The sequence below is a fragment of the Oryzias latipes genome, chromosome 22, assembly GCF_002234675.1.
Source record: "Oryzias latipes chromosome 22, ASM223467v1".
Lineage (NCBI taxonomy): Eukaryota > Metazoa > Chordata > Actinopteri > Beloniformes > Adrianichthyidae > Oryzias > Oryzias latipes.
Window position 1 is genome coordinate 6,509,716 of NC_019880.2, and position 25,133 is coordinate 6,534,848.

General features: G+C 39.2%; 1 long non-coding RNA gene across 2 annotated transcripts in view; it reads right to left on the reverse strand.

The window, feature by feature from the left end:
• The window catches only part of LOC110017556, a 56,620-nt gene that overhangs the window by 28,208 nt on the left and 3,279 nt on the right, over positions 1-25,133 (reverse strand). The window contains exon 3 of one of the 2 annotated variants that reach the window (XR_002872692.1): positions 17,802-18,581. The exons of the other annotated variant lie outside the window; for it this stretch is intronic. This is a non-coding gene — a long non-coding RNA (uncharacterized LOC110017556). Of the gene's footprint in view, positions 1-17,801; positions 18,582-25,133 lie in introns of those variants that run through there. 2 annotated transcript variants of the gene reach the window in all.

Sequence of the window (25,133 nt, forward strand, 5' to 3'; positions counted from 1 at the left end):
CTAAGGCAACCAACCCCGCCACCAAGAAACCATCTTCCGTTTTAAAATTTGACACTAACAAGGAAGTAATACAGTTGTAGTTCTACCAAAAATCACTAGAGGCAGGTTGCAGAAGTGAGCAATCTGCCATTTACTCTCCTCTTAAAAGTCAGATTTTTCCTCAGAAGAAATGAAATAGTCCCTGTTGTATCGCAGTGCAGCCTGCTTCCCAGTCTTGAATTTCAGTACAGAAGATGCTCAAGCTTTTCTTAACAGAGTCATACACATCAAAATGCTAATTTAAATGTCATTTTTTAAAGATGTTTGTTGTAAATATACATACATACAATATACATTTTAAAAAAAAGGCCCCGAACAATATGCTGCACAAAAAAGATCAAATAAAAGGGAGTTTTTTAGTTTGCCTTTAAAATGACAAACTCCCCGAAATAGGAAGTACATTAAAATATTTGGATGCTCAATGGACCGTTGACGTATAAATCATAACGGATAACACTTAAACATGTTAGTGCTACATTAACAGGCGATCACTGGATAAACTTTATGGGCAGTTTGATCACTGCCTTGCCGTCCCATGTTGTCCATGGGAAGACACTGAACCCCACCTTGCCGCTTTGCCAGCAGTGTGTGAGTGTGTGTGTGTGCATGGGTGAATGGGACTGTGACTGTAACGCGCTGTGGAAGAAGGTAGAAAAGCGCTGTACAAGTATACGACATTTACCATTTATATCTATTTACACATACACCACAAAGCGCCTCACATATGGGTTATCTAAGAAACCCATTTGTGGATGACAGCATGTCTTCGTGAAATTGTCTGTTTTTTTCCTGTGTGAGTCTGGGCACGCACACACACAAACATGTGTGTTTCCTTTTCTGACTGGCCGTCTAATAGTGTGTCTTCTGGATTAAGTGATATAAATGGATAGCTTTTCCTCCTGATGCACCGTCCACCTGCAGGACAAAATAGCCCCCCATGGGGGATGTTATAAGCCCCCCTCGAGGCCCGCCCTTCTCAGAAGTACAATATTCCAGTGGAGATGCTTCTATAGTTGCATAGGCTCAACAACAGGGAAGATTACACAAATGGCAAGGCAGGGGGCATGAGCCTTTTTCAGTGTTTCATGCTGACAGGGGATTTGGGGATATTATATATGTCTCAGTAAAAGTAATAGCAGAAACAAAGAACCCAGAAGGAGAAGCAGAATCTGATTACTCTTCTCTCAAAGCCAAACACGATCATCCATGTTTTTATTTGAGGAGGGAAGCAGTACTTCCTTTTCATTTTGTGTCCATTAACAGACATATGTAATGAAAAAGTGTAGTATTACGCCAAGAAAAAAATGATGTGCTATTACAAACCAAATTATATACTATAAAGTACTTGCAGTCACTATGAATTTAACTATCCTTACTGTTAAAATAGTCTGCCCAAGGGACTGAGAACAGCTGAGAAAAAGCTAATATCCTTAGAACGATCCTAAAGGATCTTAAAGTGTTACTCTTTCTGAAGGAGTATACCAGATTTGGAAGAGTCTTAAAACTCTTGCTCCAGACTTTTTCCTTCACTGCTCTATTCTGATAAATGACTGACTTGGTGTCATAGAATTTTGTCCGGGTACAAAAAGCAATTATTCATTGCTCCTCAATGATCACTTTTCAAAAGGTTTACACTTTTGTAAATTAAAAATGACGCTACCCATACATCGCTTCTGAATCAGAGTCCCTGATCGGTCAAAGTTCAACTGCTTTACCTTTCAACAAGAGTTAAAATGGCTGTGTGTTTTGTCCGTAGAGCCGGAAAACTTGCTTAGCGATGCGTAAACATGAGAATTTTGATCGTGTAAGCCAACAAACTCGCGCTTACAAAGACCATTTATTGGAAATGGTCACTTGAACGCGTGTTGCAGAGCGGTGTAAACACAGCTTCAATCTTCAGCTTCACAGCTTCAGAGTCAAATTCGCATACATGTTAAGTTTTCTTGGTTTGGGGAATCTATGAATATTCAGCTAGACTTACACCTTGAAATGTCCACCTGGATCCCAATTCACTGGGAACTAAATCCAATGGCAGCCTGTCCAACAAACCAAAAAGAGAAAAAGCACTGAGCAATGTAAGAATGTTAAGCTCTGAGCAATCCAAAATAAGGCAAATCTTCTGAATTATATATTTTGAAACAGTAGCCGTCCGGCCGGGGCTTTATAAGGTTGATGGTCACTATTAATAAAGCAAAGAATATTATTGGTGCCCCAGAACCTGCGTATTTGTAAGGTTTTATAGCTGCCATCTTGACTTTCTCTCTCTGCTGAGCTCCAGTGGTCTTGTGCACAAACTGACGATTACATAGTAGCTCTCGTTTCTACAAAATGTCCAAAAAGATTTTCAAAGACGCTCTAAACACAGACACAGTGGAGGATGCCATATCTTGGTGTTTCCAGATTAGCTAATCTTAAACAAGTATACCTTGACAAATGTTGACCAAGTTTATCTTCTTATGGAGAATCTTTGTCAACATTTGTTATCCAGTAGGATTCTGAAAACTGGTTTAAAAAAATGCATCTTAAAGCTTTCATCATATCAAACATCAAAAATGTTCTTTTGACCAACTATTCTTTCAGCAGAATTTTCAGTTCATATCAAACTATAACTAAAGGTCACGATGACAAATCAATTTTTGGACATTTTAAAAAATGTCAAACCAGGCGACTAAAACACAAAAGTCAGGAAAAAAACATTCTCGATAAATTTGACAAAAGTACATTTAGGCTAAAATATGAACATAACTGTGCTGAGATTTTTTAATAAACTTTTCAATTTAGATTATTCCCATCATCGCAGGATACATTTATTGTGAAAACATTTATTTATTGCCATTTATGTTTCGTATTCTCATGTTTTATTTATTAAAAATATTTATTTATTGCTTCACAGTTCAGTATGGATTGTTACTAGCAGTGCTTCACGTCTCCATGCTTAACTGTACATTTGCATCAAAAGTTACTAAAATTCTCTTTACAGAATTTAACAAAGATTTATGAAATGCAAAATAGCTTCAATTTGCATCTCAGGATCTTTATGTGATTTTCTCCCTTCCTGGCTCGCCTCTTTTCCACAACACCTCCACACCTTCGCTCAACTTGCTACCACACATCAGTAACAATCTCATTTGCCGCCCCATTAATTGTTGGATTTCCAGACTCTGCTGGGAGAAGTATGTGTACATGTACGCTTGCACGTGTGTGAACTTCCATTATTCAGGCTGTTGATATAGGACTTTGTACACATTCAGTTCAATCACAAAAAATAACATGTTAATGCAGTAATGAATTTTGGTTGGATAATGTGGATATAGATTTAAAAAAAACAGTTGATGTATTTTTAATCAGGTTAAATAGATTTTCTTTTGAACCATTTATCAGTGTTAAATTTATCAGTTCAATTTTTCAATTTAGATTACAGAAAAACTTTAAAATTACCTTAATTTCTGGATAAGTTGTGGATATAGAAAACATAATGTTTCGTTTTTAATTTTTTCCTAAGATATTCCAAACCTAATAAAGATAAGAGAAAATGTATGATCGTCTCTCGTTCTTTGTTCCTTTTAATCAAATTTCACGATAAAATTATTTATTTCATTTAGATTTGATTTTATTTTTTTCTACTTTACAGGGCATGCCGCTGTTGTCTTTAAAAAACAATCTTAAAAAAAATAAACAGCCACACCTCTTTCACCATTTACCACCGAAGCAGACCATGGTGATGGGAAAATGAAATTCACTCTTTGAACTCTTGCATCTCTAAGCATTTATGCAATTAACATAATTACGGCAAGATTGTGTAAACTGTTTAAGAGTTGCAGTCATTCAAAGAACAAATACTTGAGCTAAAGCTCCCGTGTTCAAGGGTTAAACTCTTTTCACTACTCTTTGCTAGTCTTTGCTTTCAAAAGCCTAAAAGAGTTTCATGCTTCCCCAGTCATTTCTTTTCTTGCTAAAAGTTCTTTTTTTTCTTTTTAGCGATGAAGAAATGATGACATGGCTTTTTGGAGCTTTTTTCTGTAGTTGTTATTAGGCACTAAAAGAGCATTTGTCAAAAAATGTGTTTGAAAAAGTGAATTTTGAAATCTTCAGAGCTGGGTAAACACTTTGTGAGAGAGAGATTTGTTCAAGCCCCTAAGGTCAGATCACGTCAGGTCTTCAGGACAAAAACCCTAAAAAAAACCGGAGCTTCAGCTCCAGTGTTGACATTCTTTAGAGCACCGTAACTCTTTAAATCAGGGGTGACCAAACTTTTTCGTTCAAAGGGCCAAAAAAGGATCTAAATGTGATCCCGGTCCGTGGGCCAAATATAATGATTTTTTGCATGTCATGAAATAAAAGCAGAGAATAAAGAATATAGTTTAGTTTGTTTATTTGCATTTGGTACTTTTCAAGATAACACACATTAGTGAGACTAAAAAGTTAGTAACATTTTCCTTTGAATCTCTTTCGGTCTCCCACTCTCTGCAATTAACTTTCGTAGCTAACCAATGTGGCGCTGTCCCGTGTTGCCGAGGGCATCATGAGGGTAGCTTGCTGTGACAGAAGTTTAGATTGGAACTCCCTAGAATTTGTCTTTTGCGCCTCACCTTTGTGTTTGGATGAAGCTGTGTGTTTGGTCTCGTAGTGGTGGTGATGATTGTACTTTTTAAGTACTGCCACGGACTGCTGACAAAAAGACAAACAGCCTGAGAAGAAATTTCAGGAGAAAAATAATCCTCCTCCCATATTTGTTTAAAATGCCTCTTATCCGTTTGCCACTGCCGTTGTGGCTCAATGAATGAATGGGAAAAGTTAAGGGGTTTTAACTAAACACTCCGCGGCCTCTACAGGCACAACTTGGTGGGCCAAATTTGGCCCGCGGGCCCTACTTTGGGCACCCATGCTTTAAATGTTTACGCAATTAATGGAATTCTGAAGCAGTGAACAGCAGCTTTGTGCTAATATGCAACATTTTACTGCAGTGAAGTATTTACCAAAACAATGTAAATCAGCCGATTCTGTCACAGACAAAAGCAACTTTGCCCAATTACGTAAGACATTACATTAATAATGCTATGTTCACATCAGGCTCAGAAGCCTGGGTTTGGGCAACTGCTTTCAATGAAAGGACTATGTAAACTCTTCCCTGAAACTTCTAGTTTTCAGTCAAATAAATTTCAAATGATTTTAAAAGTGGGAATAGTTAATTTGTCAACTCAACTCTAAAGAACTCTTATCACCACAAAAAAAATTTAAAGGAAAATAAAAAGTTTTACTTTTGAAAATGTTTGTTTTTCAGAGTCAAACTTCAGAGTTCTCACATTCACAGACATTCATGTATTCAAGCTTACATGCAAATTACTTTCTCAGACACTTGCAAACACTTATACATATTAGGAAGGGGAAAAAAAAGAGTAGAGTGGCACATTAGCAGGGGGCTGGTAATGAAGTGAGCCCCTGCAAGCATTAATGAGTGTACATATTTAACTACATTAACATCCCAGTCCTCTTCAGCAGTGCAGCAGGTAGGGGGCGTGACAGCTCTCCCAGTCAGAGATATTACAGGTATTTGTTGCAACATAGATCCAAGCATCTGGAGCTTTTCTGTTGGAAGAGATGTAAGGGGGAGTTTTTCCTCCAACACTCTCTGTTGTGTGGATTTGCTCCGAGCCTTCTTAGAGGTAACTTTTAGAACACAAACAGCTTCTTAGACAAATTTCTGTCAGGTTTTAGACAACACAACAGCACTCAGCCTGCACTTGTTAAAATGATAAATGACATCTGTGTCAACAGTGACTCAGAAAACATGTCAGTTTTAGTGTTGTAGTGTAGTGAGAGCAGCTTTCCTTATTGTGGACTATAAAATCCTTCTTGATGAGCTGCAAAAGTGGGTCAGATGTGTTTGATGATCATAAACCTCTGACTTTTCATGTCATGCGTAGTTCATCGGGGTTGAATTCTGGGACCTCACCAATTCAATTCACTTTTGATTTTGGTTCATTTTGAACGATTCAATTCAATCAGATTCATTGACCTAAAGTCCATCCAGGTCACCTTTAGCCAAAACATTCAACCAGTGTGACTGGTTGCCAAGCACTTTGAATTGTCCGCGTGTACATGAGATGCTGGACAGTATAAAGTTGTCTTGAAATATGTTTGAGGTTTTTTTCTCCATCAACGCCTTAGAAGAGACCATTCGGAACCACAAATGCTATATTTTCCTTTCTGTAATGTTAATGCAAAGCAGCAATATTGTGAGGAAACAAAAAGTCTTAAAAACATGTAATGATACTGAAATAGAAATTGGTGCAGCTTTTACAGAAGGCCTTTTTGCAGTGAAGTCAAAAGTTTCATAATGATCTACTTGACAAACCAGGCAGATGCTTTCCTGAAATGCAGTACGTTTAATGAGTGCCTCTGAATGCAAGGCACATCTTGAAGATACTTGGCCATGAAATGAAATCATAATTACACAAGGGAGGGGCTTTTGTCTGTTCATTTTCTCTCATCTTTACCACTCTGTGCTCCATTGCTCTCAGGTGGTCTCAGTTCTGATGTGAATTCACTCAGGGGCAGCCTCTCTTCTTCATCTCTCATTTTCATCAGTTTTTCTCAAGCAGATACACAACTGAACTTTTGGTAAATTTGGAAGTGAAAGAGGACAGTGCTAAAGATCTAAAAGGAAGATGGGTTGGAGTCCTAGAAAAAAAAAAGGTCAAACAGATTGATACCCCTAAAACGCTTGGGCAAGGACAATCGGTTATGAGAGCTCATATCACCAGGGTCTGTGCCGCCAGTGCCATCAGCGTCGTCTCCATCCCTGCAAGTCTTGTATTACCATTAAGTGGCCAGAGGTATCTGACATTCCAAGGCTTCTGCAAATTGTTCTCTCTGCAGTTGGAGCTGGTATTTCTCACTTTCCCCTTCTCTCTCAGGTTTTACTTTGAGATGAATAGGGACGTTTAAGTGGTGGCTGGGGATGCCTTCAAATCGTCCTTGAGTGTCATACAATAGCACATAGCTGAGTAGAGAGTGGAGCGAATAGGAGGCGGAAAGAGATAAGAGGGAGTGGGTTAACAAAAAGGTTGTCAGTGACTGAGGCACTTTGTCATTGTCTGGAACATTTAATGAGCAATAATTAAACAATGACAGCATGTAATAACCTAAAAGCGGTTGGCGGGTGAAAGTGTGTTTTCAAGTGTGTATGAATGAGTTAACATTTTAAGGTTTTCTTGGGAGATACATGACCTGTAATTTTAAGTGTTTAAGTAGTATTTATATGACATTCGGGAAGGCTTACCTTCTTAGATAACTCTAGTTTCTGTTTAAATTGAATGATTGCATCAGGAATGGAAACATCAGAAAGACAGCTCATGTTGGATGATGTAGCGACAAAGCCACAAAAAAACAAAACAAGGCAGACTGTGATAGTTAAGACGCGTTCGGAGGAGGGACAGTCAATGGTTATCAGTTAAAGGATGCTGAGGTTACAACTGCCAAGGTGTTGGCCAAAAGGGAGAGCACGAGGGTGGCTATTTGTTTGTTTTTTTGCTATGGTAAGAGAAGCATCCAAAAGACAGGAAAATACTCTGATTTCTTCTCTTTTTCCGCTTGAGTAAACACCTTTCTTCATACCTCCAAAGCTGTTTGCATTTGTACTTGTGCCTTTGTATTTTAACTACTCCGTAGTCACAGCTGGATGTTGACAGAGCTCCCATTTTCTGAAACTACAGCTAACAATTGGCTGACAATCCAGTTGTGTTCACAGTTTCAAAAATACATCTTGCATACTTTTAACCACGGTAGTCCAAAGGACAGTCTGATTTGATTTTGGTCTGTGTCAAGCACTCAAAACAAAAAAAAGGACAAACAAAAGAAATATGACCTTCAACCAGTGTGGGTCATTGGCCATGAGGGGGCCCAAGTCTGTGTCTCCCTGTGCCAGTCCCCAGCCCTAATGAAATACAGGATTGTGTCAGGCAGAGCATCTGGCATAAAACTCTCTGCCAAACCACCTGTGCGAATCAGTGAAAACTGATATGCTGTGGCAAACCCTGAAGGGATGTGCTGAATGCTGAACAACAACAACATATAACAGATAAACTTAGTTTGGACAGTGGTAAGTGCTCAACCTTACAAGCCTGTAACAGTTATCATTGACCCAGTACTGGAAGTCTTTGGATGGAGACAGCAATGAAAAGTCTTATGACTTAATATGGTTTATTTGGCTTTAACAAAGGAATTTTAAGAAGGATTTAAACCCCAATCACAAAATGGATCGTTTCAAAAGGAGCACAGACCACGAAGGAACAAAGAAGAAAACCTACTTTAGGATGCAGCAGTACATTGTAAGCTTCTGCACATCTCAGCCTTTTACAGCTTTTTCTTGGTTTGGGATTATTGACTGTATTTAAGAACTGGAGAAACATCACCCATAGAAAATTACTGGCATGTGATTCAAAGCAAATGAAGCCAATTCAATCGTGTTTTTTTTTTGTTTTTTTTTTTTTTAAATTGAGGCTGCCATGTTGGAGCCAGATGACATTAGTGAGCAGTGACTGGTCCAAATTTGTCTGACTCAACGTTACGATGGCAACCAGTCTTGCCAGTCAGGAGTGAGCTTGTTGGAAGTCCACATTCCTTCCACTTCAAAGCAGGCTACACGAAATTTGTCAATCAAATGTTTTGAACGTTTGACGTGGGAGGAGGCGCCACTTACTGTTGAGGCATCCGATTGGCCAGTTTATAACCTTAATAACTTGCACTACAAGAAAAATAACATGAAAAAAATAGGATTAGCAAAAGAGGACAGAGCAAGAATGGTTATTCTGACAAATAGAATGCCTGAGTAATAGCTGTTTATTTCTCAATAGAAGTCTATGTACTTTTGGCCTCTTGAAGCCATAGTGTACTTCCTGTTTGGAATGCAAAGTGGGAGGGGTCACTCAGTCCAGTTCCCTATTTACAGCCAATGTTTGTGAGTCTTTAAATTCACACTAGTTTTTTTTTATTACTCTTAACATACTGGTTATATCACAGAACCTTTGATGCTCTACTTTCACTCTTTGGATTACAAAATGGTTCATCAACAAGAGTTCAGGGCCGCTTTCACACCTGCCTAAAACAAACTAGACCGAGGGTGTCCAAATCCAAGCCCTGAGGACCAGCCTTCTGCTGGTTTTCTTGAAAGCCTGTCTTATCTGCTGCTAAGTACCTAGATCAGGTGTGTTTAGCCAATAAGGAGCTTCATTGACAGGTTGGTTGGAAAACATGTTGTTGGACACCAGCCTTTGAGGCCTGTATTCTGACACCCCAGAAATAGACTGTTAGATTGTGTTTAACTTTTATTCCTATACCTGGTAAGCAAGATTTTACAGTTTTTGTGTAAAATTCAATGGAGTCATAAAACCATTGTCATGTTGTCATATGTTGCTCACCATCTGTGTTAGGTCATGAATTATGTTTGTGATTGCATAATTATTATCTATTGATGGAGTTGAGTAAAATAACAGTAAAATTGATGAACGAGTACTCTGTCTGAACCAGAAATAAGGTTGAAAGTATTTCTAGTTAAGGTAAATGTTTGTGTTCACAGTGACCTCTGCACCTAGGTGTTTCACTTATTTGACACAGAAACATGAATTTTCAACTTCAGAAATGACTAAATATTATGAAAGTAAAAAAATATATATATAACGTAGAAATCTATCAATATACAGCAGCAATACAAATAATTTCTCCTAAAAGAAAAAGAATCTAGCGTTTTTGGTCAAAGGTGCCTGCATTAATAAGGATCCTAGAGGCAGAAATCTTGTTGTGCAGCGCACACTGAATTCTATCTTTCGAAGCTGCTCCTGAACAAAAAGGATTGGAAGAATAAGAGCCACTGGGTCATGAAGGAAAGGAAGCATTTGGTTGCCTCAGCAGTACTCTATATACTGCTTTGATGTCAACACTTGAATGGAAATGCAAATTAAATCGTTGGTCTACAACCCTGGAAATGCATAGCAGAACTATAATGTTGGGAAGGTAAGCTTTATTGGCAGTTTGGGAGAATTTATTTTCCAGTTTGATGGGGTAGATTTGTTAAACCCACTGATTATATTTCTTTTGTTTATATGTCTGAGGCAGATGTTTATTTTCTAGCACTTTAGACTAGTACTGTGCACAAGAAATAACTGGTTTATGACATTTTTTGTTGCGACTGACAAATTGTTAAGAACAATTCCAAATGACTCGAGTATAGCTTGGTATAAAACTGATGTGTCTTTTAGAACAGCAGTTATTAGAAGTGAACACAATATTTTTTTCAAGTAATTTTACTCTAGGGCAAACAGAGGAGCATCAATACAGTCAGAATGTTACACTACAGGTGAGTATTTTAGAACTCGTACTCTCAAAGAAGCAAAACATTTTTTATTTTTGTGTCATAACCCAAATTGTAAAGGTTTTGCAGGGAATTTGTGACGTATCGTTCTAACTTTTATTTTTTCGTCCAACAGCTTGAATGGGATATTTGTAAAAACAGCTGAAGAAAGTGTAGGGACTGAAGTTGGGAATGCACATAAAACTCAAGAGGGGGATAAATGGCATGATCTTGTCTGCGTTTAACTCTTCTTTTGCATTTCCTGAAAGTGACGACAAAAAAATGAAAGCTGCGAGTGCTGTTGTTTGGACCTTTGGCGCTACTTGTCCCCTTCTGGCCCCTCCTGACACACCCTCACTGGCTGAGCGGCTGCTACACACCCCACACTTTTCCCTTCTGCCTTTTTTTACCCTGGTCAGGGTTGCGTGTGAAAAATGTATAAACAATCAAAAGAAAAAAACCTTTTTTCAAAATTATGACTTTTCTGTTGGTTTTATCTGCATGCCAAACATATCGAATGAACAGGTCTATGTAATTTTTTGATAAATCTGCAAATATACATTTTTGGAATTCTTGACGGAGATTTTATGTTAACCAACCCCACATTCTTAATATGTTTACATCGTATGTTATTTCACTTTTGTTCAGCTCGAGCCAACAGCTCAGGTTTCAAGTTTTCGCAATATTGCGGTAAAAAAATGTGCCAGCAACCGAAAAATGTTGCCTTTGCAACCATGCCACATGAACACTGTTAAAAATCTACAAACTTTAAAACCAATATTTCCCCAAGTAGGTTCCGATTATGGAGTTGGGAGGCAATTGATCTAAATTCCTAGGAGGAGTTAAAATTAGTTTCTGTCATTGAAGATGATTAAAGAGGATTTTTTTGAAAACTTCATTGTGGTTGCCCCATTCACACTTTCCCACAAAAACACCACGCTGTTGGTCCAGTGGCCATCCCATCATTTCAAAACTTCCTTTGAATATCCCCGACATGTGCGTTTTGTTTTTGTCAATGTATTTTGAAATATTCCTTGAGCCCCCATAAGAGATTTTGGTCCCATTCATTTTTTTTGACAATTTCTCCTGATGTGATGTCATCATTTTCAGGGGGGTAGGGGGGTTGCAATAAAAAAAAAAGAGGTTTTCAAATGGTACTAAGTGGCAATCAATGAACAAATGCGTATAATAAGTGGTGGGGAGGAGGACCTTTTCAGGAGCTTTTTATTCAGATTTGTGCAAAAAGTCCCGAACAAAGAGACCATTGTTTTGCTCTTGCACCCATTTGAGAGAAAATGTCTGGTCCTGCAGAGACCAGCTTTTAATATTCTCTGTGTAGCTCCAGATTCAACTTAATTTCTATGACCTGGCTTTTTGCACAGGACTGAACGGATAATCTTCTGTTACTCAGCCCAGTTCAGTTCATCATCCTATTAAAAACCTGTGTTTTCCAGTTTGGTGGTGCAAAGCTTTAAAATGATCTGTGAGAAATTGTGATGCACCGATCAGCAGCACCACTTCCACTAAACGCTTATGAGTCACTGTGCTGCCTTTCAGCTGAGCAAACCATTAGATGAAGGAAAAAGAGGGAAAAGAGTAACAGAAGGAGCTTTTACGCTCCGATTTCTGCATTAAGCTACCACAACTGCAACGTAATGTTCACACAGAAGAGGCCACCCGCAGCTGCTGAAAACATTTTATTTTTAATGGTGTAAAGAAAAGGCTGTGTATTTACTTTTGTTGACACCATACTAGTGAATTTGGGAAACAGGAAGTTGGCATTCACCAGCTTCACTAATATTAGTGTTTTGGACTTGAAAGTGGGAGTATAAAACACCTTTAGTGTTCTGTACCAGCACTCCAGAGCAGAGGTAAAGATCACAGAAAGCTTTTTGAGCTAGTAATAATGAATACCTCAGCTGGAAAAAAAAGTGTGTTTCTTGACATGTGTAAATACTTGCACACAAAATGACTTCTCTGCCACAGCGTCTTAATGAGCGTAATCCTCTGTGTTTGATTCTCACAGCAGAGTAAAAGGTTGGGCCACCCAGTTCCTCTGCTCTCCAGCTGATTCCAATTAGATGCTTCCATTAAATAATACTGTAATGCAGTGGTTTATGGGAGAACAGAACAGGAGCCAGAGGAAGAGAGCACATTAAGAAAGCTTCACATCTCCAGAGGTTAATCTTTCATTTTCAGCCTAATTTACAGAGCACCAGGAAACATGCATGCAGAGAGAATGTGAAAGGCAAAAAAAGAAGAGAAAAAAAACCGACAGTGTTAGGGTATTAACGGGAGAGCGGCACTTGAAATAAAGAGACGATGAGGCACAAAAAGGAGCTATTTTGCATTTACGAGAAGACGCAGGAAATGGCTCAGACTCCCCTGCATTCTGGCCATGCAGCAGCGCTGCATGTTGCAGAGACTTGTCTTTTGTTTTCTGTTTTAGTGGGAAATGACTGGTTGTGATCCAATCAGACTGCCTGTCACTGGGATGTACGAGTGGGCGAATGAGGAAACGCTCAGAGACCAGCTTCCCCTGCTGCACGCATCAATCTCTTCTATCAGATTATGCCTGCTGAAATTAATCCAGAGCGACCATCTGATATGCAGATCAGACAGCTGTAAGCAAAAGATGGAGCAGCTGTCTCAAAAGTGGTTAAAAACTCTGGCATGTGCAGCTGAACTGGGCATGGATGTCCATACATATCCAGCAGCCCGATATGTGTGTCAGGAGATCAAATGTTGATTCTGTGTTAGGCAAGGTATCATATAAATGTCAATTCAGGTAATAATAACATTGTGAATACGTTGAAATAGGTCAAGCTGACTGTGGCTGATCAGAGGTGAGCTGCGTCTGTGAGGACAAGGCTGCTTTGAAGACACACCAACAGGCTGGATGCTTTTGTCTGAATACACAGCACCCCCTAGAGGATCATCCTAAACAGGACCTCCGCTTTTGTCTGGGTTTGCTTGGATGCATGTGAAACAGATTTTTAAAAAAAAGGGGGGGGGGGTGATTGCATGTGTGCATGTGAGTGTACTGAGGCTAGACAGGAAAACTCAGTGACTTTAAACTCCTGATAATCTGGATTACAGCCCTCTAAGACTGTATTAAACACTGCTGGCTGGGCATTACAAACCCACACCGACAACACAGATCTCTTTGTGTATTAACTAAGATTACATTTTTTCCCAGACTGCCTGCAACCATATTTGGGAGCCTCCATCTTTTGATCTCAGATGAAACTCTGGTTTGCTTCTAAATCCTCAATAAAATATTTCTAATTTTTTTGCATTTTTGTTTGTTTGATACCCTGAAGACCCTTTTAGTCAAATTGAATGTATTCATTGGGAAAATAAGAAATAAAACTCAGACATGATGGGCCGAAAGTGTCCTTTCCATCTTCACCCAGTGGGAGCTTTTTGATTGGATTGGGGTTGGGGATTTGGGTATTAAAGTGAGACCATCATGTGATCTAGTGTTTAGCAGGGAAGTCCACTGACTTCTGCGGAATTTTCTTTTTACTAGGAGTCCACTGACCTCTTTATCACTTATTTCCATTCTTTTTTTCCAGACCTACATGGTTTGCTCAGGCTCAAAAAATGCAATTATACCATTGCATAATACATTGAAATTCTGTCTTGTGGGGTTGTTCTAGGTAGTCTTTTCTAAATCATTTATCATCATGATCTTTTCTGTTTAGTTCACTTCCTTCTGTTCTTCTGCTGATCAAGTCTTTTTCTTGAGTTCTATTACACCTCCTGTCCAGTTTTTTTCTGCCATTAATCAAAAACAGCACAGCATAGATTAGTACTTTGTCATTAGAACATGTAGATCAGTTTGATCCAAACAATTCTGATTAGATATAAAATCATTTCAAATATGCCTTTCAAAAAAAAGGAAAATACTCTTGCAGAAGTAATTGAAAAAATACCACAAAACGCCCTAAAGTTAGTAATTCTTTATTCCTGATGTTTATTTTAATTCAGAACTGTGAGCTTATATCTGAACCTATCATTATCATTATCATTTTTATGCAGACATTAAATAATGTCCTTTTTTCACATAGACTTAAGTTGTACCAAAGCTTGTAAAAATAAATAAATACAATTAAAAAAAAAAAAGATCTATAAAACAAAATTATTAATTTCTAAATTCCTTTTATTTTTTAAACCCTTTTAAAAAAAACTGATTTGAAGCCAGATCTGTTTATTTTCAAATGTTATCTCCATAAAAGATTAATAAAATTACATTTTTCTGTTCAAAGAATAGAAATCTGTATTGAAACTGTAACACCTGAATATCTCTGATGTCAAACATTTGCACAGAAAGGTGTAATCTTTGCATACCGAGATAGAATCAACTTAACCAGTTGATTCTGGGTTTGTTGAGTCCTTAACAAGCTGGAAGATGACTTTTCAGCACTTTGACACAATGATCCTGTCATGTGTGTCAGCTGTTATGAATATTTCAGCCAAAAACCACAGTGATGGCCAAACTCCACAATGCCTTTTTTTTTTTCTTAAAGACAGACCATAATAAAAAAAAATAAAAAAAAAGGCCATGCCAATTTGAATTTTGCAGTTTGGGAAGAGTTGTGTTTGACATGGTGTAAGTGGGCTCGTACTTTAAGTTCTGACCATATTTGTGCGGTCAGTCAGTTCCTGTGCTCAGTTCTCACACCTCCTGCAGATTTTCACAAAGCTCCCACTTTTGTTACTTCAAATTCAGTGAGGACCCAAAGTCGAGCAGCAAAATGCTCAAAACATCCAACTCCATTGATACAATTTCCGTCAGATCTCTTCTTTGTTCTCTTTCAATTAAAACTTTTTAATTTGTCATTGTTTTGTTCCTTTTGCTGATGACTCTCCAAACTTTTGAATAATGTGATTAAGTCAATTTATTTGTGTAAAGTCCGCAGCCTAATGCTTTTCAGAAACATCAGTATTGCTGCTCCTCTGTTGGGCGTCTGTGGGCTCAGACAGCTTGAAATCAAGATTCTGTGAAAAAAGAGATTTGTGACAATTTTACATGTCTCGTCTATGGATTCATGTCTGTCCCAACCTGAATCCATAGAATTAACATTGGATCAATCAACCGCCGCCTCCTATCTCTCCACACAGAGGTATAAGTATTGGGTCAGCGAAGGGGGTCATTGATTTTCTGACAGAAATGCAAAGGCTGAGGGCCTATTAGACCAGGTCCAGACAGATCGACAGATGTGCACTCTTACATGCACACACATTTGCTGTGCCACCACATGCATCCAAATCATTCGAACGCAAAGTTTACCATATTCTACTGTTCAATTGTTCAATTCCTGTGCTGCAGTTAGCATCTCAGGTACAAAAAACTAAAAGAAAAGAAAGAAAAAGACAGCAGTATCACTTTACTGTTTTGTCTAATTTAAGTAAATACATTTATTGTTAGGTAAAATTATTTTATTTGTATATGTATCTAAGGCGGGCTGAAAAGGTTAATGAATATTTCCCATTGTCACTTAACTGATCCAGTATTTTTAGTCTAAAATGCTAAGTTTTTTTTATGAATGATTAAGAAACTAGGCGGTAAAAACACACAAAAGTTTGACGACGCGTAGAACAATAGCTACTGGAATTATGCACCAATGTCACTTTATTCAACTTCAAAGTTGACAACTTCTAATATATCTTAAGTCAAAGATGCTATGTTCATGTACTAGTAATTGAAAATATTTTTGAAGACATAGCTTTGTCATGTATGTTACTTTCCTTCTGTAGTAATATATAATTAGAACCGAAAAGGCGTTTTATTATGAAAACAGAAAGCAGCGACAATCGCGATTCATGCTCTGCTGTAAACCGTGTTGGAGGGGAGCAGGACATTTCTAAAACACGGCTTGCGATCGACATATGAGCATCCGTGATCTAAAGTCTAAGCTTAGAATTTGTTTCTGCATCCAGAAAAGCCAGTTTTATTGCTTCTCAGTTTGTGAGCTTTTTAAATTACAAAGCAACAAAAATGTATGTTTGAGGAAAACCTCAAAGCTGTGTGCCAACAGCTGGGACGGGCTGCAGCACCTCATGTAAAAGTTGTGCACCAAAAACAGATGAATTGATGTAAATTGATGTAAACTGGGGAAAAAAAAATCATTTTTTTGGTTTGGTCTTAAAATGTTTGGAGAGGAAAAAGCAATTATCAATCAAAAACATGTTGCATCATACTTACTCTGCGAACTTCAAACATTTTTCTTTTCCTGAAGGACATTTGGTTGATTGATGGTGGTCCAGGCGTTAGTTAAGAGGCTCCAGCCGGAAAGCTGTTATCAACTGGAGGCCACAAGATTACCTCCAGCAGCTTTCTGCTCAGACTTTTCCTTTCTAAATCTCCATTTGCAAGCTGCTTCCATGGTGGCACACCGAGACACACTTCAGGTAAGCTGCAGAACTAAACAACCACAAAACATATTTTATTCTTTCACTGTTAATTTTTTGCAATGCTGACTGTTGTCTGCCACACAAAAAACTTAAGGTGGATTCTCTTTTCTTTTCATCTTATAAATGTGTGCTTTTATTCCTGTTCAGAGACCTTGAGTTCTGAGAAAGGTGCCTATTAAATCAAATCGTAAATTAATATTAATATTAGTTAAAAACTTATCTGGGCCAGAAAAGAAAATGTATTTGCAAACAGATTCTCTTTCACACTGAAACCATTTCTTTAACATTTTCTTTTCCGTTTTCCATTTCACATCTTATCAGTGTCTCATTTTATGCTTCATTATGTTGTGTGTATGTGGGGGGGAGGGGGTGCTTTGGTTTAATTTAAAACAATATGGCTCAAATTTTATAAAATATATTTGATCAGTTTGACTGGTTGGAACGATAATCTAACTAAACTTGGTTCTGTTTTCTCATATTTAGCGTAACTTGTAACCTTCTTAAAGGTTTAACATCAGATTCTTGGCTCCAGCTAAACAATAAGTGTCTTTTGACCACTGTAACTTTTCAGTCGTTTACACAATTAACGTAATTCGCGTACATTCTGAAGCGGAGGAAGGCAGCCTTGCTCTGACACAAAGTGTTGCATACTTCAATATGAAAGGCCTCTTTTCTCTGGGTCAAAATCAGCTGATCAAGTAGGAAGGTACCCGTCTTATGATCTAATCAATTTATTTTCTAATTTTTATTCATTTCTTTTTACACTGCGTTTGTTGTCCCTGTCATGTCTCTTTATTTTGCTTAACTAAATTGCCCCTTAGGGGACTAATAAAGTTATTCAAGCCATCCATCCATCAAAGATGATGTATTTAAACGTTTATATATCAAGGTTATCCACCATGTTAGGAATTATTGTACCAATTTTTTTATATCTTCTAATCTTTTGAGCGACTGCTGTGGGCAACTCTAAAGTTGATCGTGGGTTCTCTCTAGATTAGCCCAGCCTTAAAGGTTTTATTCATCCATGACAACCACAAATGAAAAACCTGAACACCACAAGGAAACAGAAGCCAAGGACCAAAACAAGACAGAGAGCGGGGACAAATGAAGAGACAAGAGGAGGCATAAGGACGGCTGCCCTCCAGCAGATGGAGAGCTATGGGGAAATTTGGAAAATACATGAGGCAGTTATCAACCTATTTTGTTCTGTCTACAGGATCACCCAAGTGTCACTAATGGCAAAGTAGATGCTGGTAAACATATTTCTGTGGCAGCTTGACACTGCTGAAAACAAAATCATGTTCCCTCCTCACATTTCATACCCTCTCAAGCCTTTTTCTCTTCATCTCCTGGAAATACTCTTTTATTGCACCTCTAGTTTTCTGTCTTCTTTCTACCTGGTTGTTTCTCTTTCAGCTTAATTCTCCATTTCTCGCTATCCTGTCACCCTTTTCCCCATCCATTTTCTCAGCGTCCTCTCTCTTTATACTTTGTGCTGTGTAAAGGCGTGAAGAAAGAAAAACAGTGCCATATGTGTGGCGAGAGCAAGAAATATTGTTCTCCTGATGTTCCTGCTGAGGCAGTTAAGAGTCTCTCCTCAAGCCACGCCCACGCCAGCCGTGCCCATGAGGTCGTATTCACTTGGCAAGCTGTGCAGCTCCGAACAACCCAGAGGCTGCTTCCTGGCAGTATGTCCTGTTACAAGACTGGAAGCATAATGAAGCTACTGGGTTCTTCTGTCGTCTCGCTGCACCTCGCACAACGCCGTTCAGACCTGCTGGTGCAGAACAGGAAGTAGAGTGTACATGAGAGCGAATGAGGATGGATGAATAACCAGAGATGCTTTTAGTACACTTTTTTTTTTTTTAACAATTAACGAGTCATTTCTTCACAAGCTATAAGGGAAATGACTTTGAAGTGAAATCCTGGCATCAAGTGAAATCATGAAAGGCAGTAACAGCCTCTCTGGTGACAAAATTGAGAGACTTGTCCCCCCAAAAAAGTCCTGTTTGATCCCAGTGGGGGAGCATTGCTACTTTTCCTTATAATTAATGTTTTTTGGGGCAGTTGTTGAGTTGGTTTCATCTGTTCTTAAACTCAGGCTTAGGCTGCCATCAAAAACTGTTGCTAAAGTCATTGGTGTTAGCTTGTTGGCAGAAAACACGTTTTTTGTGACCTTTAGTGTTGGGAGTAACTTATCATAAAAGTAATGTATTACAGTAATAGATTACTTTTGCTGTATTGCATTACTAATGGATTCTTTTTGTAAAATTTAACAAATGTTTAATCATAATAACTTGTGTATTACTACAGACTATCCATTTTTTTACAGTCATCAGAGGCCATGTTGTGTGGGCACCAGCTTTTCTTCCCAGCCACTTCCAGCTCCTCCAGGTGAATCCAGAGGCATTCCCAAGCCCCCTGGGAGAAACCGTCTCTCCACACTGGGTCTTCCCCGGGGTCTCCACCCAGTGGGACATGCCTTGAACACCTCCCCAGGGAGGCCTTCTAACGGCAGCCAAAGCAGATGCCTGAGCCACCTCCGCTGGCTTCTCTTGGTGTGGAGGAGCAGCAGCTCTACTCTCCCTCCAGGCGATCAAGCTCCTCACTGTGCTTCTAAGGGAGCGCACAGCCACCCTGTAGAGGAAACTCCTTTTGACTGCCAACCCCTCCTTAAACCGCCACCTTAACATGTAGGAGGGGTTTGAGAGCTCAAGCTATTGTGGGAGCCAAGGCAGGTATGGGCAACTCCAGACCTTGAGGGCCGCAATCCTGCATGTTTTCCAACATACCCTGCTCCTGCATTTTCTAATTGACTGGACATACACGAACCAGGTCATCAGTCGTGAGTAGGGCTGGGATATCTGGAAATCATGCAAACATACCAGCCATCAAGGCCTGGAGTTACCCATCTCTGAGCTAAGGTGTCAGGAGATCAATGTTGGTAGGGTCATGACGTACAGGTCCTAGAGGACAGACAGAGCCAGAGAGAGTGTTATAAACCAGATTTAAGCAGAGATTCTTAATGCATTTTGGGGACATTTGTTTTCTTTTTCGTATCTTCTTGACTCAAGTCATTGTACTGAACCATCTCAAAAAGCATCCAAACTTTCTTAACACTGCTCACATGCTTCATGTACTGTATGCTGAGTTTACTAGAAAAAGCCAAAGGAAGAAGGAAATCTTAAGTGGGAATAGTAGCATTACCTGCCAGTTGTTAAGTATCATAAAGAAATATGAGAATATTACACAGGAAATCAAGTTCCCAAGCCACAGCCGTGCTGCTGTATTACTTCAACAATAAAGTAGGGCTGAAGCGAGCTGCTGTTTTGACACTACATTACACCAATGGAGCCACTGTGACACAACTGCTATTAGCTCTCTGTCCAATTTCCCTTCCTTCCTTCCTTTTCCTGTCTGCTTCTCACCCTTCTTGCGTTCTGCCATCAGGCGAGGTGTCAGAGGAATGCGCTTAACACTTAGTGTGTGTGGGTGTGTGTGTGTGTGTGCGTCCATATTTAGTGAGGTGACACTTCGGATCGGCCATGCGCTACAACAGGAGCTGACGCTGGTGTGTTGGAGGGGCTGAATGGGTCACTAACTTACTAAGTACTGCAGAGAGAAAGCCAGCAGGGGCCTGCTGATGTTTACAGGAGCCCCTAGAAGCATCTACTGACAGCATGCAAGCGCATGTATGAGCTGATGAGTGTGCGTTCACCTCTTCCTGGACTGTAATTCTTGCGAGGACCATTAGTAACAGACCAGAACACTCCCATCTGCCGCTGCTTTGTCCTTTTGATGCGTCTCCCAATCCTTCTTTTCTTTTTAATTATCCCTAAACCTTCCCTTCACTTTTTGTTTTTAAGTCAATGGCTCTGCTTTTAGATTTGCTTTGACTGTTTTCTTGTCACAAACGAAGCTACCGTCATATTATTCCCTGCGCTCTTATCATTTGGACCACCTGTGTGTCACGGTGGTTTCCAGCACGCTGCCCTTCCCAGAGATGCTGGCGTCATCTTGAGCTGCTCAAATACATATTTTATTGCATTCATTTGTGCTCGTGTTTAAATATGCGTCTCTCGGCTCCTTCCCGTCTCCCGTCTCTCACTTTTGTACATGCGTCTGCCTCGCAGGCAGCGGTAAAAGTGAAAACAATAAAACGTTATCACAACAGCCACTGAAATTACAGAGATAAGAAATTCATTAGGCACCAGCTTGCTAATGATGTGCAAAGAGATGAAATTATGTCAAGGACAAAAAAAGGCTGTGATAAATGAGAGTGGAGTGGGGAAGAGGAGCGGTCAGGAGAAATGTTCTCCTGAAAGGTTCACAGCGTCCTGACATACAAGCTCAAACATAATATACTGTTTAAAATGTAAATCCATTTGTATTTGGTACTTCCACTGTTGAAAACCACAGTTTCTGGTCATAGATTTAATGCAGCCCATTTTCTGTTCAGTAAGGCACACTTAATGCTTTTTTTTTTTAATAAAGGCAACAGTACCTTATATTGTGGAGGGCCTAATAGCCTATGTTGATTAATTCTGGTTTTGCTTACTGATGTCAAAGCAATTTTGAGAGGTAAACGGCACTCTGTCAAAATGTCAGTCTGTTTATTTTGCAAGTTGAAAGCAAGGTTGGGTGTTATTATAAATACCTTAACGCAGCCAATGTCTAGTACTGTCAGACTTTTGGTGTGAGGTTTCACTGCATGGAGATCATATCACTAGAGATAATCTTTGAACATAAACACATTAGTATCCTGTCAATCTGAAGCTGCCTTCACACCGCAACAACATGCGTTCAAGCGGCCACTTCAATAAAAAAATAAAAAAAAGATTATGTAAACACAGATTTTGGGCTTCTGTGTTCTAAACTCTCTTGTTCATGCATCGCTATGCAAGTTTTTATCACCGCTTTTGGGTTCTGTGTAAAGATCACATGGCCATTGAACGCTCATTGAAAGTTAAATCAGTTGAACTTTGACCAATCACGGACTGATTTGGTAGTGACGTATGGGTCACAGTGCCAACCACTTGAAAACTGATAATGGAGGAGAAATGAATAATTAGAGTTAGTGTTGGACTTAAATTAAATGAGAAAAAAAGCGTTTCATTTATCTGAAGAGACCTGTGAAACAAAAAAGCATAGATCAAGAATCACAAGATTTGCACCGGTGTGACATTTTGAACCCAACTTCTTCCAACTGTAGATAGTAGGTAGCCCCTCCCTGTTTGTCCAGTGTGAACACCATGAGCTAAATGTGCATTCAAGTACCCACGTTTAATGAAAGACTCCAGATGTTGGGGATGGAAAAGGTCTTCCAGCAGTCCTGACATCAACACCATGAGGCAGATGGATGTCAGAAGTGACCAGCACTACCATGCTGGTTAAAGAAAAAGGAGGGTTTCCCACTAAAGAAAATGCAAACAGGCTGATGACTAGCAAAAAAAGGAGGTGCCGGGTCGAGGCTCTGTGTGGTTCTTCTGCATGTTTCCGTTTGTTCAACACGTATAAACATTATTGACACCACCAAACAAAAACGGAGCCTCAGAACACACAATTTGACAGGTTTTGCTGCATTTTTAAATGAAATACCATCTTGTGCTTCAAGAGTTTTTGCTTTCGCTACAGAAAAAAAAAAATTATGTTGGTCCATCTGTTGTGCATCAGAAACAAACCACCATAATCCCGATGTCAGCATTTAAAACTCACCCTAAAACACACACATGCACCATCTGTTGCCCGTCCTGCTCCATCTTCCAACTCCCCCTGCCCTGCGTTGGATTATCCTATCAGTATTTACATCTTACAAATCCGGGCAGCAGGCTCCGATAGGGGCCGTCTGTAATCTGAAGGTCATATTTTTGCCGTACGAGTGTGTCTGTTTACCGGTGTGTGTCTGAAATTTGTTTCTGCTCAGCACGGGGACAGTATGAACGTCTGTGACATCTGTTCAACACAGGGCCTAAACAGCAGAACCGAGCATCATCTGCACGGTGCAGCAGTTGGAATAATGCAGCCCTACAAACACGCGTTTTTTACGTGTGCACTGCTTGTGTCAAGTTTAGAAGAACAAATATGGGGTTTTTGTTGGCCGTGTGCTCCTTTTGTGAATGTTCTCTTCGCCACTTCTTTTTTTATTTTTGTGTGCCAAAATTTTGATTGCATGGGAACTTCTTTTCAGAGGAAATTCATGCCCTACGAGTCTCTCTAAACTGAAAAAGAAAGGTTTCATAGTTCAGCAAAATTTCTAAGGAAAAACAGAAAAGTCATGCGTTTTAATGCCCTTTAAAAACAAAACGAAACAACAAAAAAAAGGATTTTCTAAAATTTGACATGATTTCTTTGATTTTAATGACATGTTAGGAGCATAGTTTGGTCAAAGGGCCATAGAGTAACAGGAAAACCAGCCATTTAAAACACCAGTATTCAGTTCTGTTCATGGCAGCTGGATATAGAGCGTGCCTCTGTTGAATATTGCAATTCAACATTTCATTTATTTAGTCATGTCAACAGATTTAATTTTAGGGCATATTTTATTGTAGGGATGGAACTAACCAATTGAAAACAGCATTAATTTAACCGATGCAGTTGCACAACCTGTTTTAATAAAGGCACAAAACTGAATATATCATCTTTCTAAACAGCACAAAACATAAGTCTACATTGTTAGTGAAACCCCCTCACTTGCACACAAATCAGGGATCTTTAACCTGAGGCTCCAGAACCAAATTTTCTCCATTGTGGCTCTTTGGCTTTAAAGAAAAACAGTAATGGTTCAAATAAAATATTTTTTTTCGATTTGATGCATTTGTTTTTCCATATATACATGTCAGATAACCAAATCACTTTGGGTAAAGGTTGAATCTACTGTCATTAGAATCAATAAATTACCCTAAGTTCTTAAAGTAATTCCATTTATTTGAATAGATTTTTATCAAAAATTGGAATCTGCACCAATGGTTCCTCTGCTGGATAATAAGGGATAAAGGATAAAGGTGGATCAAAGTCATGATGATGGAAAAAGCCATGCTTGCCACAGGAAGATATTATTTGACACTTGGTGTATTTTATTTTGAAAGGAACTTGTATGGCTACATTTGTTATAATAATACAGTATTGCAAATATTTAAAAGCTGCTTTTGTTAATAAATGGCTTAGCGACCAAAAAACATTAATTAATGTATTTTTCTAAACATTAAAGTGTGACTTTCCAGCTTTTGGTCTGGGCCAAATCTTTTACTTTTAAAGGTTGCAGACCCCTGATGCAGAAAGAAGCTTCAACAATGAATAGCCTTCTAAAGTACTTTGCAAGTTTTTAACTTAAAAATCTAAAAATGTAAAGTTAATAAGAGTATTAGATCATATACCCTCATGTAATATTACAGTCACACAGGCCTGTCCCTTTTGTGTTGGTCTGGTGCTTTACGATCCCCGTCACTTCCTCAGAGACTCAAAAGATCAAAGGAGGCTTTTTAGGAGTCTACATTTCCTCGTCAGCTCAAGCAGGAGTGGAAATGCGAGCAGAAAGGCGGGAATTTACAGCTTGTGTGTTTGGAGAATAGATGTGAAGAAGATGAAGGCATGATCAGCTGTGTTCTGCACTAAAATGAAAAACGATGGCGAGGAATCTCAAAGCCATTCCCTGCCTGGCACAGGAAGCACCCATCTGGATCCGAGTGCCTTCTGCAAGTCTGTTGTCTCAGTGCGACTGGTTTTAACGGCCCTTGTTGTCGCTGTTCTCAATACTGTTATTATTTCTGAAGTACCACATAGAGAAAAGCCATGTTCTAAATTTACGGCGTGCCACGGTTTGCTAAAGGAAAACAACCAATGAGAATGGAGTAAATCATTTGAACTTGAAGGGTCAGTGGTGGTGGTGGGGGGGGGGGGGGGGTAAGTTGCACACCAGCCGCTGCCTGCAAAAGACTAAGACTGTGACATCCACCACCCGCCAGAAAAACAGAAGGAGGCCACTCGTCATTGCTGTGACAACCAAAGCGTGGCAAGAGGAGGGAGGAAAGTATTCATCAAAAAATGATGCAGAGATGACTGCACTCGTTCACACACACACACACACACACACACACACACACACACACACAGACACACAGACACACAGACACACACTGCCTTCATTTTTCATTTGAGTCATCAAGAGCAACGGTTTCCAAGAGGAAATCCTTAACTGTATTTCATGTTTTCTCCCTCAACAACATAATAATACATTTTGTTCATAATGAAGTGACGGCTACCCCCCACAGGGACAATGTTCCAAAGACACAGACAAACGGAGAGCTCAAGAAGAGAGGGGAACAGCAAG